At 49.1% G+C, this 14,969-nt stretch overlaps 1 long non-coding RNA gene across 1 annotated transcript; it reads right to left on the bottom strand.

The window, feature by feature from the left end:
- Positions 1–9,377: 9,377 nt before the first annotated feature.
- Positions 9,378–10,525, bottom strand: LOC131487120 (uncharacterized). Its single transcript, XR_009249619.1, has 2 exons — positions 9,930–10,525; positions 9,378–9,691 (listed from the first exon to the last, which is right to left on the bottom strand). It is a non-coding gene; the product is annotated as an uncharacterized LOC131487120 (long non-coding RNA).
- Positions 10,526–14,969: the final 4,444 nt, after the last annotated feature.

Below are 14,969 nucleotides of genomic sequence, written 5' to 3'. Positions count from 1 at the left end.
TCAGGAAATAGCCAGGTGGGAGAAAAATCCTAAAAACTTGTTCCAACGTCAAACAAAGCAGGATTCTAAATTACTTGCAGTGCCCTAATTTGTACATAATTCTTACTGTCAAATTCATCAGCGATCACTATTAATTTCTCTTGCTCTCTTGCCTGTGCTTGTGGTTGACCCTCGAACTGCAGGGGTTTGAAGTGTGCGGGTCCGCTTATATGTCGATTTTTTTCGGTAAATACAGTGTAGTACTATAAATGTATTTTCTCTTCCATGTGATTTCTTCATAAAATTTTTCTTTTCTCCAGCTTCCTGTATCGTAAGAATACAGTATACAATACATATAACGTACAAATTATATGTTAATTGGCTGTTTATGTTATTGGTAAGGCTTCCAGTCAATAGTATGCTATTAGGAGGTTTGGGGAAGTCAAAAGTTATATGCGAATTTTTGATGGTGTGGGGGTTGGCACCCCTAGCCCCCATATTGTTCAAGGTAATTACTAACTTTTATTGGATAGTTCCTAATTTTTATGATGGTTAGAAATTTGGAAATCATTCACAATTACGTAGATTAAATAAAATTCCCACAGAATCACTACCTGAAGGCTGGTTGTTGATATGATTTCTCAATTAATCAAGCATTTATTGGGTACCTATTACATGTTATTTGGTGTCAGAACACCTAGGTTCAAGCCAGCCCTCAACCTCTGTGTCATCACTTTCTTTCTTTCTTTCTTTCTTTCTTTCTTTCTTTCTTTCTTTCTTTCTTTCTTTCCTTCTTTCTTCTTTCTTTCTTTCTTTCTTTCTTTTTCTTTCAAATAAAATGTGCTTTATTTGTAAAATGATCATTCTCACAACAGTTCCATAAATTATTATATTCCCACGTGAACAAACTGAGGCTTAAAGAGATTTTCTACATTTCTTAGTTTATAAGTGCCAGCCCTGGGATTAGCACCTAGATCAGGCCGACTCAAAGCCCATGCCTTCTCCTCTATTACTATTCAGTTGCTAAGCTCTTACTGCTTGCTCAGTTCAAGCAAGCAGTGAAATTCTGAGCTCTATTAGTTACCATAAAAACACGTTGTTAAGAATGTGTAACCAGGGCCGTCAGGGACAGCTGCACAGGTTACGCACTGTCAAACCAGGACGTGTCATTCACATTACAGTCCAGATGAACAGATGTTCCAGGCATTGTGTGGTGACGTGTACTCAGGGGCTGAGGGTCAGCACTGCACACAGGCCTGTGCCCCTGGGCTGAGCCTGGAGCGTCTGCAGGTTGTGGAGCGGATGGTCAAGCCACATTGCACGCTGAGCCACAGAAGTGAAATGCCACACTCACAGAGGCCTTCCAAAATGTTCTCTGAAATGACCTCAGTGAAACACAGCAAAAGGAAGAGGGCTGGACAGTGAGCTCTGCACAGCAAGTCAAAAGCCATGTTTACTGATCCTGGGGAAAAGCGCTTCCTCTGAGAGCAAAGCGAGACTTGTTAGCGGGTAGCTTGCAGGAGAAAGACTCTGGGGCCGGGCCAAGAAAGCACAGTGGGGACTGCTCCCCGGCCAGTCCACTGGCAGCAGATCCTTCAAGGCCAAACCGAGGGCTGCTCGGGAAACGTCCAAGCTGCTTCCTGGGCATCTTGGGAACGTGAACAAAGGTGACCCAGCTTTCTTCTCAGCAGAGGAGGGGGGGGCGTGTCTCTACTGAGCCTCAGAGCAAGAGACTAAGGAGTCTCCCACCGCTCAGAGAAGCCACGAGGAGGAGAGGTACAGGTGGTGGGAGGAGAAACCAGACAAGCCTGTAGGAGAGGCAGGGTGCAGAGTATCAATCAGCAGTGTCGCCACGGGGCAAACCCTGGCATTTCTGGGGCACCTGCAGAGCATTTTCGTATGCGTGTTCCCGTTTGGCCCTCACAGCCGCCCTGACAGCTCGTTGTCATCACCGTTTCACTAGTGAGGAAACTGAGGCTCAGAGAGACCTATGATCCAGCCCGTATCAATTGAGTGGACTTGATCCCTGCCTGTAGCCGGGGCTCCTGATGATGAATCTGAAAGCTTCAAAACCATGGGAAGATGTCCTCGCTTGCCTCTGGGAGGAATAGTTAGGAAGATGCTGTAGGGGAGGACCGGTGACTCTCGGCAGTCTGGTCCACTTTAGTCTTGCAGGGGGCGGCCTCTGCCTACCCTCCAGTCTTTACCCACTGTTGCCTCTTGTTTTTGGCACTCCTGACTCCCCCCATGCTTAGCCATTAGGAGCTGCTTCTCTGCTCCGCTGGTATGGAAGTAATTCTTCCAGCTCTTCCCCCGGCTACTTCCTTTTCAGCAGTTGCCTCTTCCAGGAAGCCCGCCCTGACCCACAGACTGAGCACCCCTGCTTATCTCACAGCAGAGATCGATTGACTATTTTCTTAGCTATCCCAGTAATTCTGTCAATGGCCGACCTACTCCCGCCTGACCCTTGCAATGACAAAGCCTGGCGTCTCCTGCGTCAACGCCTGTCCACCTTAAGCCACAAGCACCCATCCGTCTCCTTTCTACACTGCCCACTGGGCTGGGCAGCATTGAATTCTGCCGCACGAAACCTTGGAAAAGAAGGACACCCACACACGCATGCATATTCCAGAAAAAGAGAAGAAAATGGGCCAGGAGATCACTCCAGGCTCTTGCTCCAAGAGAACAGTTTCTTCCCCCTTAGAAAAAATGTACTCACCAAGGCACAAAGCAGAAGGAGCCTGGCAATTCCATTTGAAATGAAATCCTTCTCCTAAATTATCATATTTCAGATTGGAACCACATCCTCCCCCCATCAGCCCCTGCCCCATTGCTCTTTAGTCTGTGTGGAGACGCAGTGGGGAAATGTGAATTCTGCTGATTAAAAGGAGCCTGTGACAGGCCTGCCACCAGCCAGTTCAGAAGAGACACATCCAATTAAAACAGACAACATTTTCAGAGACCCCAGGCGGGCATTTCATCTTCTCAGTACTTTCTCCAACGTGTCAGTGTTACCTGAGGCAGTTCTTCCTGTTTTTTTTTCCTCCCCCACTATGAAATTTAGGTCAGTAACTGCATAATCCATGCAAACAACCCTGGCTGCCTCCTCGCCTCCTCCCCCTCCTCCCCCCGCTGGAGCTGTCTGTTTGGAAATACATAATTGGGCCCAAATGCTTCCCCCAGCTGACTTCAGTGTTCGGGGGCGAGGACTGGGCTGCGACAGCCCAGGTGCTGCTGGCCCCGCTGCACCTGCACGCAGGACCCGTGATGAGAGAGGAGTTGAGGGTTGGCTACGTGGTTCCATAGTGGAATCGAGCTGAGCTCTCGGCCCGGGGGGGCCGGCCGAGATGTCTGGCCGTGCCATCGAACTCCATGCCCTGCCCCGAAAATCAACAATGTGGCCTCAGGAGAGCGACCGACTCTTGGGGTCCAGCCTTTCATCCCTAAAAGGACGTGAGCCGGCTGGATGTCTATCCCGCCTCTCGTTGCTCTCGTGCTAACACGTACCGGCTCCCGCAGAGCCTTTTCGAGGGAGGTGCTGTCTCAGGAGGTGCAGGTCTGAGCGTGCATCTGTGTCCACTTGTTTCTCTGGATGCCTTTGGGAGAATGTCCAGATCCCAGGGAGATGGGGAGGTGGGTGTCTGCAAAGACAATCCCCACTCAGCCAAATTAGGCGAGGGAGCTGGCTTCCTTCCCACACTTTAGCTGGGACACGCATTGTGCTTGCCACAGAGACAAAACTGTGTGCTGAAACAGGAAAGCAAATTCTGTGCTTGGAGAAGGAGACAGAGTAGGCTGGCCAAGCCAGGCCCAGCAGAAGAGGACCTAAAAAAGTATTTCCTCACGCTCCCGTCTCTGGCCGGCCTGGCCTGTACAAGACTTCTGGCGTTTGCCGGGTGAGCTTGGGAAACCGTTTTCACCCTACATGTTTCCATGGGAGAAAACAGGGACACAGACATACGAACAGCCTCTTTGGTCTTGTCTGACAGACCTTCTGCAGGGTACTGCGGTCCTGAAAAGGCACACGGGGACCTTTGGGGTGAGCTGTGGTCATCCATCCTCTGTGGGGCCATACTCGGCTGCAGGGACATATCACTGGAAGGAGCCTTATGTGTATCTAGTCCAGTGTGTTCAATCTGCAGAGGAGAAAACCGACCCAGACAGGGGAGGTGGCCTGCCACACTCAGAGAGATGCCCGCAGAGTTCGTCGGCCAGGGACCCCTGACTGCCAGGCTGAACGCAGCCCTGGCATCTTATGGCCTTCCTCCTATCCTAGCTTTCTTCTTCCCTGTTGGAAAAATAACTCAGGGGCGCCTGGGTGGCTCAGTCGGTTAAGTGTCTGACTCTTGATTTCGGCTCGGGTCATGATCTCAAGGTTCGTGAGTTCGAGCCCCACATCCGGCTCTGCGCTGACAGAGCGGAGCCTGCTTGGGATTCTCTCTCTCCCTCCCTTCCTGCCCCTCCCCTGCTTGCTCTCTCTCGCTCTCAAAGAAAGACAAATAATCATTTTTTTAAAAAGGAAAATAATTCAACACAATCCAGCAGGTGATTATAGAAAATCTTCCTTGTTCCAGGCACTGTGCTGGGCACTGGACATAGAGAAGTGAGGTAAGCCACCTGATGAAATTCACCATGTGCTGGAGGACAAATTTCTGCAGGCAAGCAAGTAGAGGCCAGCCCGAGATGATCTTACCTGAGTTCCTGGCACACCTGTACCCCCTCCCCGGGCCCCCCAGTAGTGGTACTGACTACAACGAATCATCAGTGATGTCTACTCGATACTGAGATTTGGAAGGACAAGGACTAGCTGATTGACTTTGTATCCCCAGCGCCCAAGACAGTGTATAATACATAGCGAGTGCTTCGTAAATATTTCTTTAGGGGCACCTGGGTGGCTCAGTCGGTTGAGCATCTGACTTCAGCTCAGGTCATGATCTCACAGTTTGTGGGTTCAAGCCCCGCATCAGGCTATGTGCTGACTGCTTGCTCAGAGACTGGAGCCTGTTTCGGATTCTGTGTCTCCTTCTCTCTCTGCCTCCCCCCAACCCCCCCGCTCACGCTTTGTCTCACTGTTTCTCAAAAATAAATAAATGTAAAAAAATTTTTTTTAATATTTCTTTAAATAAATGAGTAAATATTTCACTTAAACATAGTAAATGGACAAGTTATTCCTATGCCTCAGTTTCCTCATGTGTTAAATAGGGATAAGTACTTTAGATTTCCAACTCTGGCAGACTAGCTCGTACGGCTGTCCCCCAATTATCCAGTGGTTTGCTTTTCTCAGTTACACATGGTCAACCGAAATATGTCTGTTTAAGAGTACATATAGGGGCGCCCGGGTGGCTCAGTCGGTTAAGCGGCCGACTTCGGCTCAGGTCATGATCTCGCGGTCTGTGAGTTCGAGCCCCGCATCGGGCTCTGTGCTGACAGCTCAGAGCCCGGAGCCCGTTTCAGATTCTGTGTCTCCCTCTCTCTCTGACCCTCCCCTGTTCATGCTCTGTCTCTCTCTGTCTCAAAAATAAATAAACGTTAAAAAAAAATTAAAAAAAAAAGAGTACATATATAAATATATATTTACATAAATATGTAAATATATACTTTAAAAATATAATATCTAATATATATTTATAAATATATAAAAATTATATATAATTGTACATATAATTATGTATTACAATATATTATATACTTTTAAAGTATATATAATTACATATAATGTGTATATATATATATATATATATGTTATATATATAATTTTTAAAAGGTATTGACAGGAATAAGGAAGTGAGGACTTGAATGGTCAAAATCCCCAAAGAGAAGGAAAAAGAGAATTTGGTCTTATATTTGGGGTCAGTTTTCCCTTCCAGATATTTTCCAGATATCTGCCAAGAAGCTGAGCAGAGCTGCAGTAGTTACTTCGATAAAGAAAGTTAAAAATTGGAATTAAGAGCCCATCAGGGTAGAAGGACCCTGATAAACACACTGAGAAGCAACACACTAGGAGCAAAGATGAACTGGAAACACTGGTCATCACAGACTGAGGCACATTTCAGATCAGCTTAATCTTTTTTTTTTTTATTTAAAAAAATGCTTAATGTTTATTTATTTTTTGGAGAGAAAGAGAAACAGAGCGTGAACAGGGGAGGAGTAGAGAGAGAGAGAGGCACAGAATCAGAAGCAGGCTCCAGGCTCTGAGCTGTCAGCACAGAGCCCGACACGGGGCTAGAACCCACGAACCGCAAGATCATGACCTGAGCCAAAGTTGGACGCTTAACCAACTGAGCCACCTAGGTGCCCCTTAATTTTTTTTAATGTTTATTTATTTTTGAGAGAGAGAGGTAGAGAGAGCGAGCAGGGGAGGGGCAGAGAGAGACAGAGACACAGAATCCAAAGCAAGCTCTGGGCTCTGTGCTGGCAGCACAGAGCCCGACACGGGGCTTGAACTAACGAGCCATGAGATCATGATCTGAAGTCAGATGCTCAGCTGACTGAGTCACCAGGGCGCCCCAGATCAGCTTAATCTCGTAATCGATTAACCTGATCTGTTTCTCTCTTAGCTGCCTTCAGAAGCAGAAGCAAGTCCTCTCTGGAGAATGATAACATCATCTAGCACCTTGAAATACCTCTACCAATCATTGTCCACCCACAATTACTAGCACTCAATCCAAAATCGTCAGACAGACCAAGAAGAAAGAACAAAAATGGTCAAAACCAAGAGAAAAATTGACAGGAGAAGTAAACCAGTAGGAAACCCAACTATTGGAGTTATCAGACATGGACTTTAATATATAAAATGGGGTAATAATAGTACCTACTGAATGAGTTTGTACATGTTTAACGTTCAGAATAATTCCTGGTGCATAGTAAGCTTAATATAGCTGCTTGTTAAATATTAAAGAAATATTTAGGAATCATGGGGGTTCTGTAGGGGGAAAATATCAGTCATCCATTCAGCAGACACTTCATCAAGTAAGGACTGTGCTAGGTTCTATGGATACAGATAGGAAGAAGACCCTGACCTCAAGATGCTCACAGTTAGATGAAGATAGAAATTTCTCAGTGTGGGAGGATCTTATAAGGCTGTTCTAATGAAAAGAGGGAAAAGAAAAATCATAGTATAGGGGACGAATGGATCTCAATAACTGGAATATAGAGGTAAATAATGTGGTAGGCACTGGGGCCAGGGAAATGGCCAGCTGCAGTGTGATGCCTCCCCAAAGACTTTGGGCATCATCTCCCATTCTTGAGGCAGCTATGACAGTTATGGCAGAAAACAGAGGCCCACAGAGGTTAGGGGATTTGCTCCGGGTCAAAGAAGAGTTGGGATTGGGATCAGGATAGCCTCCTGAGTGCTCTGTTCCTTTCTCTATTATGGTACTCTTGCAGAATATGGGACTCAGGTCAAAGTGAAGGAAAGACACATATAGCAAGAATCTCTCCAATAGTTTTCTCCTTTATTGCCCCGGCATCCCAGACCCAGCTCCTGAAAGGCTAGGACCCGGACTTCTTCCCAGTTGAGGGTCCGCATATGTGAGGATCCCTGCCTGAGCCTCCTTCCAAGCAGGAACCTCTCGGACGGGACCCACGGCTATGTTCCAGGAGGCCAGGTGTTAGAGCCGTTGACCCTCTGCAGCTCGCTTCAGTTTCACAGAATGTTCCCGCAGTCCGATGGCTATTGGAACACAGACCTGGGCCCCTGGATCTTTCCCTACTAGTTTGCTGCTTAAAGAAATGGCCAGACCGCAGCTGCCAATTTGTGGCCTCCGAGGCTCGGAGACTCCCTTCTTCCTGGCCCATGTGACCTTTCCCATATCTGTCTCCACTTGCTCTTGGCTTCTTCACTTGGAAAAAAAAGGGGGAAAAAAGAAAGAAAAAAACAAAGGCTCTGCCCAGGGAACTGTGCTCCAAAGGAGGACAGGACAGCTCACCACGGCGCCATGGCGCACCTGGCCAGGGTAAGAACAACACGCCCCAGAGTGGCACTGGTGGAAAGTTAAGCCTATTTTGAGTAGATGCCTGCTGTACCTATGAGATAATCTTCCCCCGTGGGGCCAATGCCAACCCCTTCCAGGTAGCGAAATGTCAGCCAGAGGGCTGAGCTGGAGGAAGCTCTCCTCGGATGGCAGGTGGGAGGTGGCTCCAGGGTGGGCGGATGGAAAGGAAGAGTCATCTCGCCTCTATTTATGATACGACAGTAATATGAGCCAGAGGAACAGAAGAAATGCCATGTGAGGTCACACACATGACCCACCTATACCAGCCTCTCTGACATCTGTTCCTAGGGACTTGCTGGCCACGAGCCGTGTCATGAGTCAGTGGTGCTTTCCCACACAACCTGGGGGACTCCAGGCTTCGAATCCCATCCTCACTGCTTCCCTGCTCCCCGGCATGAATCCTGACCTCTCTGAGGTTCAATTTCCATCCTGTGAAATGAATATTAAGATACTTGCCCTGCTGACTTCATAAGATTCTTCTGAGGGCCAAAAACCCCTTGAGTTTGTATGAAGGCCCTCGGGAAACTGGGAAGCAGTGATCTGGGTGGTAGACCAGCTGCCCGTCTACAAACTGTCTGTTGCTGAGTCCACGGAGGAGCTTGTGCCAAAATGTAAATCAGTGCTCACTAAACACACGGTTTAGATCAGAGGACAGTTTGTTTACAGAAAGACTTCCTCACCGAAGGAGGCAGTGCTGGGAGAGTTCTTTATCTCACCGTGGATCTGCACTTTGACTAGAACTGCTGTGAGCACTGTTTGTGTGGGTATGTCTCCCCTCAAATGCCCTTGTCCCACCACCCGGCTCTCTCCTGGCCCCATAGCCTCGCCCCCCATCAAAAGCCTGTTCAGTTTTCAAGACGCGGCTCAAGCATCCCCCATGCAGATCCCCACAGCAGAGCCTGTCCCCTCTTCCTTGGGCCTCCACTGGATGGCAATTATGAAGGCAAGATCTGTTCCCCCATGCGGCTGGGACATTCTTGAGGTCACGTTCATCTCTAAGACTGGGGCACCGTGTATTTGTCAAGTAAAAAAGGTTAAAAAAAAAACCATGAGGGGCACCTGGGTGGCCTAGTCGGTTAAGCGTCCGACTTCGGCTCAGGTCATGATCTCACGGTTCGTGAGTTCGAGCCCCATGTTGGCCTCTGTGCTGACAGCTCGGAGCCTGGAGCCTGCTCCGGATTCTGTGTCTCCCTCTCTCTCTGCCCCTCCCCTGCTCATGTTCTGTCTCTGTCTCTCTCAAAAATAACTAAACATTTAAAAACAAAACAAAACAAACAAAAAAAATGAGGTGTAGCTGCCTCTCTGCCCGTTTCGTAGGTGGGTGCCATTAAATCTGTTTAAGAGTCTCAACAGGCGCCAGGTGTGGTGGTTGAGATGCAGTCCCACCTGGAGGCCTTTGAAATGGAAAGATTCTGTGGAGCTTTATTCACTCCATACACAGTTACTTGTCACCTGCCATGTGCCAGGCATGGCGTAGGCATTGGAGATACAACTATGAACTAAGTGCAGTATCTGCCCTCTAGAACCTGCAGTACATAGTCTAGATAGGTTGGTACTAGCTTGTAGAATTTGGAGTAAGGCCTGTCTTTGGTGCCTGGAAGCCCACCACTGGCGCATCCACCCTCGATGTCAAGCTAGCCCGCCTCTCTGTAGGCTGAGTGTTAATAGCACGGTGTTGATCCAAGTCTTGCTTTCCGAAGAATCCCTCAGGGGCTCACCTGCAGGTAAGAAAGAGGATTGCTATTTAGAAAGGAGGGAAGGGAGAGGTAAGGGTCAAGGAAGGGAAAAGAAAAAAGGCAGAGAGGAAGGGGAGCAGCCTGACTTTCTCAAGCCACTTTCCCTCGATCTACTTGGTACCCCGTGTCCTATCTCTAGAAGCAGCCTCTGTACTTTTTGGTCCCTCCCTCCTTTGGGCCACCTCCCTCTGCATACAGTTTAGGTCACTACGGCACTTACCGAGCTCCTTTATAATTGTTTATATGTCTGCTCCTCCTCCCGAGCTGTGAGCAAGTCCCATTCTTTTTATCTTTTGCCCAGAATGTTTGTTTATTGAGTAAATGAATACATTATCTCCATTTAGACAAATGAAGGCTCAGGTTCAGAAACAGTGTCCTGTCTACTGTCCTAGCTCACAGGCAGAGCTAAGGCACAGCTAAACCTTCTGTCTCCAGCCCTGGGCTCTCTCCCTGAGGCCCAGCCACACCAGCAGGATGGCCCTGGGGACTATAATTAGAAAGTCACTTCTCTAGATCAACTTTCCTGTTCCGAGAAGTGGAAGCAGAGACCTAAAGGGGACAGTGGCCTGTGTTGCGAAAGTTGGAAAATAATGGCACCGTGGGGGCCTGGCTGGACTTCTCCAGCCTCCGGGTCAGCAAATCTGAAGTCACTCTTGACATCTTCTTCCCCTTCACAAGTCACCCAGTTTCGAATTATTACTGAAGCCAATGGATTCTGCCTCCTTAATACTTCGGATTTGTCCCAACTGCCATCGTCACCGAATCCATTCAGGCTTCTAACTACTCGTCCTCCCCACTAATGACCTCCGCTGTTTATCCTCCGTGCTGCAGCCAGACTGTTCTTTCTAGAACATAAGGGCAGTCAGGCTCCTTCCCTCACTGAAACCTTCCCGTGGTTCCCAGTGTCCCAGCAAGGAATCTGTGTCTTTCGCTTCTGACACCTCACCTCTTTTAACCTCTCACTCCTGCTCTCAGGGAGTTCCCCAGGCTACTTTCTTCATGACCAACTGCAGCCTTGAAAATCCTCTCACTCTGCTCTAGGGGTCCCCAGCCTCAGTCCTTAGGCCTTGGAACCAGATCTTTCTCGGACCAGTCCCTTCGAGCTGATGAACTGGCTGCACATCTGGCTTTGGTTGTCATTGCTGACTCTCCCTGTTGCCTCTGACAACCCCTGTGGGTGGTCCAACAGCGTCCCCATCCCTCCCTTCATCCCCACCCCACTCTGGCCCTCAAGTTGCTGGTCTGGGTCTGAACGTTTCAGCTCCCACTGGTCTGGAAGGGTAATCAGAATGAATGAACGAGTGAATGAATGAATGAGTGAATTTCCATACTTCTACTTTCTGCTCAGACACCCAGGGTCCTCGTCCTATGTTGTGGTTCTCAGACACGTCCCGATGCACTTTCCCTTACCCCAGGCCTCATCTCCCCGAAGTGGCTTGTTCTCCAAAATAATCTCAGCCTTCCTTTCTCTATCCCCAAACCAAAATTTCTCTCCCCATCAGGGTGGCCGACATGGAGAAAGGGTATAATCATGGGCCTCAGCAGGCATGGAGTTCGGTCATCTCTTCACATCTCTTAACCCCGTCTCTCAACTCCTTGTAGCTCGTCAGTTAATGGTTTCTCCCTTCCAGAGCTGTGTGAAGCCAGGTGAGATCATAAATGTAACAGCCCTCTGTATAAAAGCTCAAGGCCCAGAGAAAAGCTGAAACTGTGGGAGATGGCATTTCCGAGCAAGGCTTTCCTCCATCCGGATGCCCTAGACCCTCCTATCTTCCGGAATTGAAGACCATCGACCCACTGCTTCTTTTCTGCTTTTCTCAATCCCTATGCCCAAACTGGGATTCGTAATATAGCCATCCCCATCAGAGCTGCTGATGGAGCGGTTCCTCGCGGCAAGGCTGTCCTAGGCTTACACTAAGGCACTTGGCCTTAATGTCTCCTACGTGATCCTTGGAACATCTTTCTGAGTCAGGCAGAGCAAGTGTTGATATCCCCATTCTACGGCTAAGGACACCAAGTTCAGAAATGTGGAAATACTTGTTCATGATCACAGAACTGAATGGCGGAATCAGGGTTCAATGCCAGGTTTCTTGAGCCTAAAACCATGTCGTTGCCCCTTGTAGAAGGTAATGTAATGGGCCAGGGGCCCTCATACCTTCACTCATTCCCTTCCTTCCTTCCTTCCTTCTTTTTTTTTTTTTTTTTTTTTTAATTTATTTTTGAGACAGAGAGAGACAGAGCATGAACGGGGGAGGGGCAGAGAGAGAGAGGGAGACACAGAATCGGAAACAGACTCCAGGCTCCGAGCCATCAGCCCAGAGCCTGACTCGGGGCCCGAACTCACGGACCGCGAGATCGTGACCTGGCTGAAGTCGGACGCTTAACCGACTGCGCCACCCAGGCGCCCCATCCTTCCTTCTTTCCATTTATTGGAATGCTGGGAATACAAAGGGACAGGCTTGGAGGCATGGGACTTAATCCAAGCTGAGGAGAGCTGTCATTGATGGAGACACAGACCACACAAAGGACTTCGGGGTCCCAGGGCAGGGAGCTGGCATTCTACTGTGTCTGGAGACAGAAACGTGCATCTTTCAAATAGACACATAAGCCTTATCCAAATAAACAATAAGTGTGCAAGGGGAGGGAAGCAATCATCACCTCTAAAGGAGAACGTGCTTCAATTTGCCTGTCTTGTATTAGACGCTGTTCAAACTCAACGTGGAAAGCTCCTGGGGGTGAAAAAGACAGCAGGTGCCCACTTCCAGTACTTTCTCCCCAGGCCTGTCAGCAATAGCATTGGAGGATGAGTGACATCTCTCCCGTGGACTAACCGGAGGGGTCTAGACCTGTCCCCACAGCGCCTACAGAAGAGACTGGGGTAGGCTTGTGCAGACACATTCAGGCCAGCTCCAGGCACCTCTTAACGATGAGTCCACCAGGCACCAAAGGGAGGGACCAGCTCAGACGTTCTCCTTTTCCGAGGAATCTCCCCAGCACCACCTCAGCCCCGGCCCCCTCCACACTCACTCCCCTGCAGCCCTGAGAGCCGCCCCCACTTGGCTGGCTGGCTGGCTGGGTGGCTGGCGTGGAGCCCTCAGCCTGTGTGAGCCAGTGTCCCCTGTCTCCTTTTATACTCGGTTCTAAGGGGGCCCGGGAAGGGCAGCACTAGCCCCGGACCAGTCACGCACCAGCTTCACTTCGCTGCACTGGCCTCCGTTTCCCCAGCTGTAAACTCACGGAAAGGCTAAGCCTACCCGGCCGGTCTCCCCGGGCTGTGGTGAAGCTGAGGTGAGATCATGCAAGTGACAGAGTCGTGCAAATTCTGGGTCTACGGCGTCGCTGCTTATCGGCATTATGGCGCTCACTGCCCGGTTTGGGCCAGGAGACCCAGGGGATACATGCGGGTGGAGTGTGGAGACAATTTGCGGGAAATAAGCCATAAGGGTCATCCGGATGCAAGGATTAAAATGTCCCTGACTGCCATCTCGGGGAGAGAGGGAACAGGTGGGTGTCCTCTCAGAGACGGATGCAATAGAGCATTTCCAGCCGCCCTTTCTGGAGGAAGAGAGATGTCATAGAAGCCCCGCGGTAACCAGTTCCCTGCCCGCCCCCATGCTGCCAAGTGCAGTCCATGTGCCCAGGAACAGCACCTGCACTCCCAGCTGACACCAATCAGTTCTCAACCCAAGTTTGGCAGCTCAGCACAATCACTAAATGGCTGGGACGAGCTCATGTTTCCGAGCCTCCCGGAAGGGGACTCACAAAGGGAAGGAGGCTAAGAACCATTCCCATGCCCCTGGGTTTCCATTTCCAGGGCTGGGCCCCCCTTCACTACTAGAATAGGGTCCGTCTATACAGTAGGTAAGGCCCCCCAGTGTAAGAGGACCTAGAAATATCAGCTAATTCCATAGGCCGTGGGGCCAGCTTTATGAGCCACGCCAAAGTGGATGGATTCAAGGACCAACTCAAAGCAGGCTTACGTTCAAATACAAGTAGGATCTCCTAGAAAAATGGGCTCAGTATTCAGGTTCTAGGGTAACATACGCTTGGACTCACATTCTAAGCCATCTATTCCCAGTTCGGGGCATCTAGAGCCACTTTTCCATCTGCCAAAGAGTAAAAGTAGTACTACTAACCCTTTGGGCTTTTGGGAAGAATGAATGAAATGATGGACGTACCTGACAAGTAGCTGGTATTCAATAAAATCATGTGGTTGTAAAATCCTTGATGCTTTCACTCTAGAAAGGAGATTAAACCAGGCCCAAGAGTGTAATCATTTCTCATAAGAACATTCATCCAATTGCCCAAGCTAGAGTCCCAGGCATCACCCTTGACCTCTCCCTCATTCTCATCCACCAAGGCCACTTGGCTGGGTCTAGCTCCCAAAGGTCTTTCCTATCTGTTCCCTTTTCAAGACCTCAAACCAATTCAAGCCATTACTGTGCCACCTATATGGCAAGATCAGCCTCTTTGTTGATTAGTTTATTCATCAAAGGCAGGTGCCCTTAACAATGAGAGTTCACGATATGAGGTAAGCAGTGTTCCCAGAGGGAACAAAATGATGTGGCCCTAGGGCAGCACTGCCCTAGGTAAATGCACCATCTCAAGTAGACTTGTTGAAATTGCTGACCATGGCTTGAGGTCTCCTTAACTTCTGGGATAAGAGGCTCTTCATGGTCTGGTTCCTGCTTGTCTCTCTGGTTTTCCCTCTTGAGTCTCCCAACGTGATACATTGGCACGAAACAGAATTATTTTCTCCTTGCTGGACAAGCCATGCTCTCTCTCTTTATACATGTTCCCTCAACTTTTACTACCTTTCACTTCTTCACCTGGGAAAGCCTACTCATCCTTTGGGCTCAGCTGAGGAGTCACTTCCTCTGGGAAGCTCCCTTTGGCTTCACCTACCCCTCACCCCCCACCTCAAGGATAGGTGAGGTACCCCTCTCCTCAGCTACCAGGACATCCCCTTAAATATTTTATAACCCTTGTCACACTCGGTGGCCATTAACTTTTTGCTTGTCGGTCTCCTGCTATAGACAGTGAGCCCCCTGAGAACAGGGATACATCTTATTAATCCTGGTTTGTGTACCACCTTCAGGGGGGTGGGACAGGTGCTGCTAACCATGTCTCATGAAATCACTAAGTTTGGGGAAGAGCACAACAGTTCTTTTAGAATTCCTGCCAAGGGCTGCCTTCTTGAGGTGCCTTAGAACCTCTGCTTATGTTTGTAACGAGAGGTCAGTGGGCAACAGTGACCCAC

This window comes from Neofelis nebulosa, chromosome 10, assembly GCF_028018385.1.
Source record: "Neofelis nebulosa isolate mNeoNeb1 chromosome 10, mNeoNeb1.pri, whole genome shotgun sequence".
In the NCBI taxonomy this organism is placed as follows: domain Eukaryota; kingdom Metazoa; phylum Chordata; class Mammalia; order Carnivora; family Felidae; genus Neofelis; species Neofelis nebulosa.
Note: the sequence above shows the minus strand (reverse complement) of the source record. Positions and strands in the feature narration are given on the sequence as shown.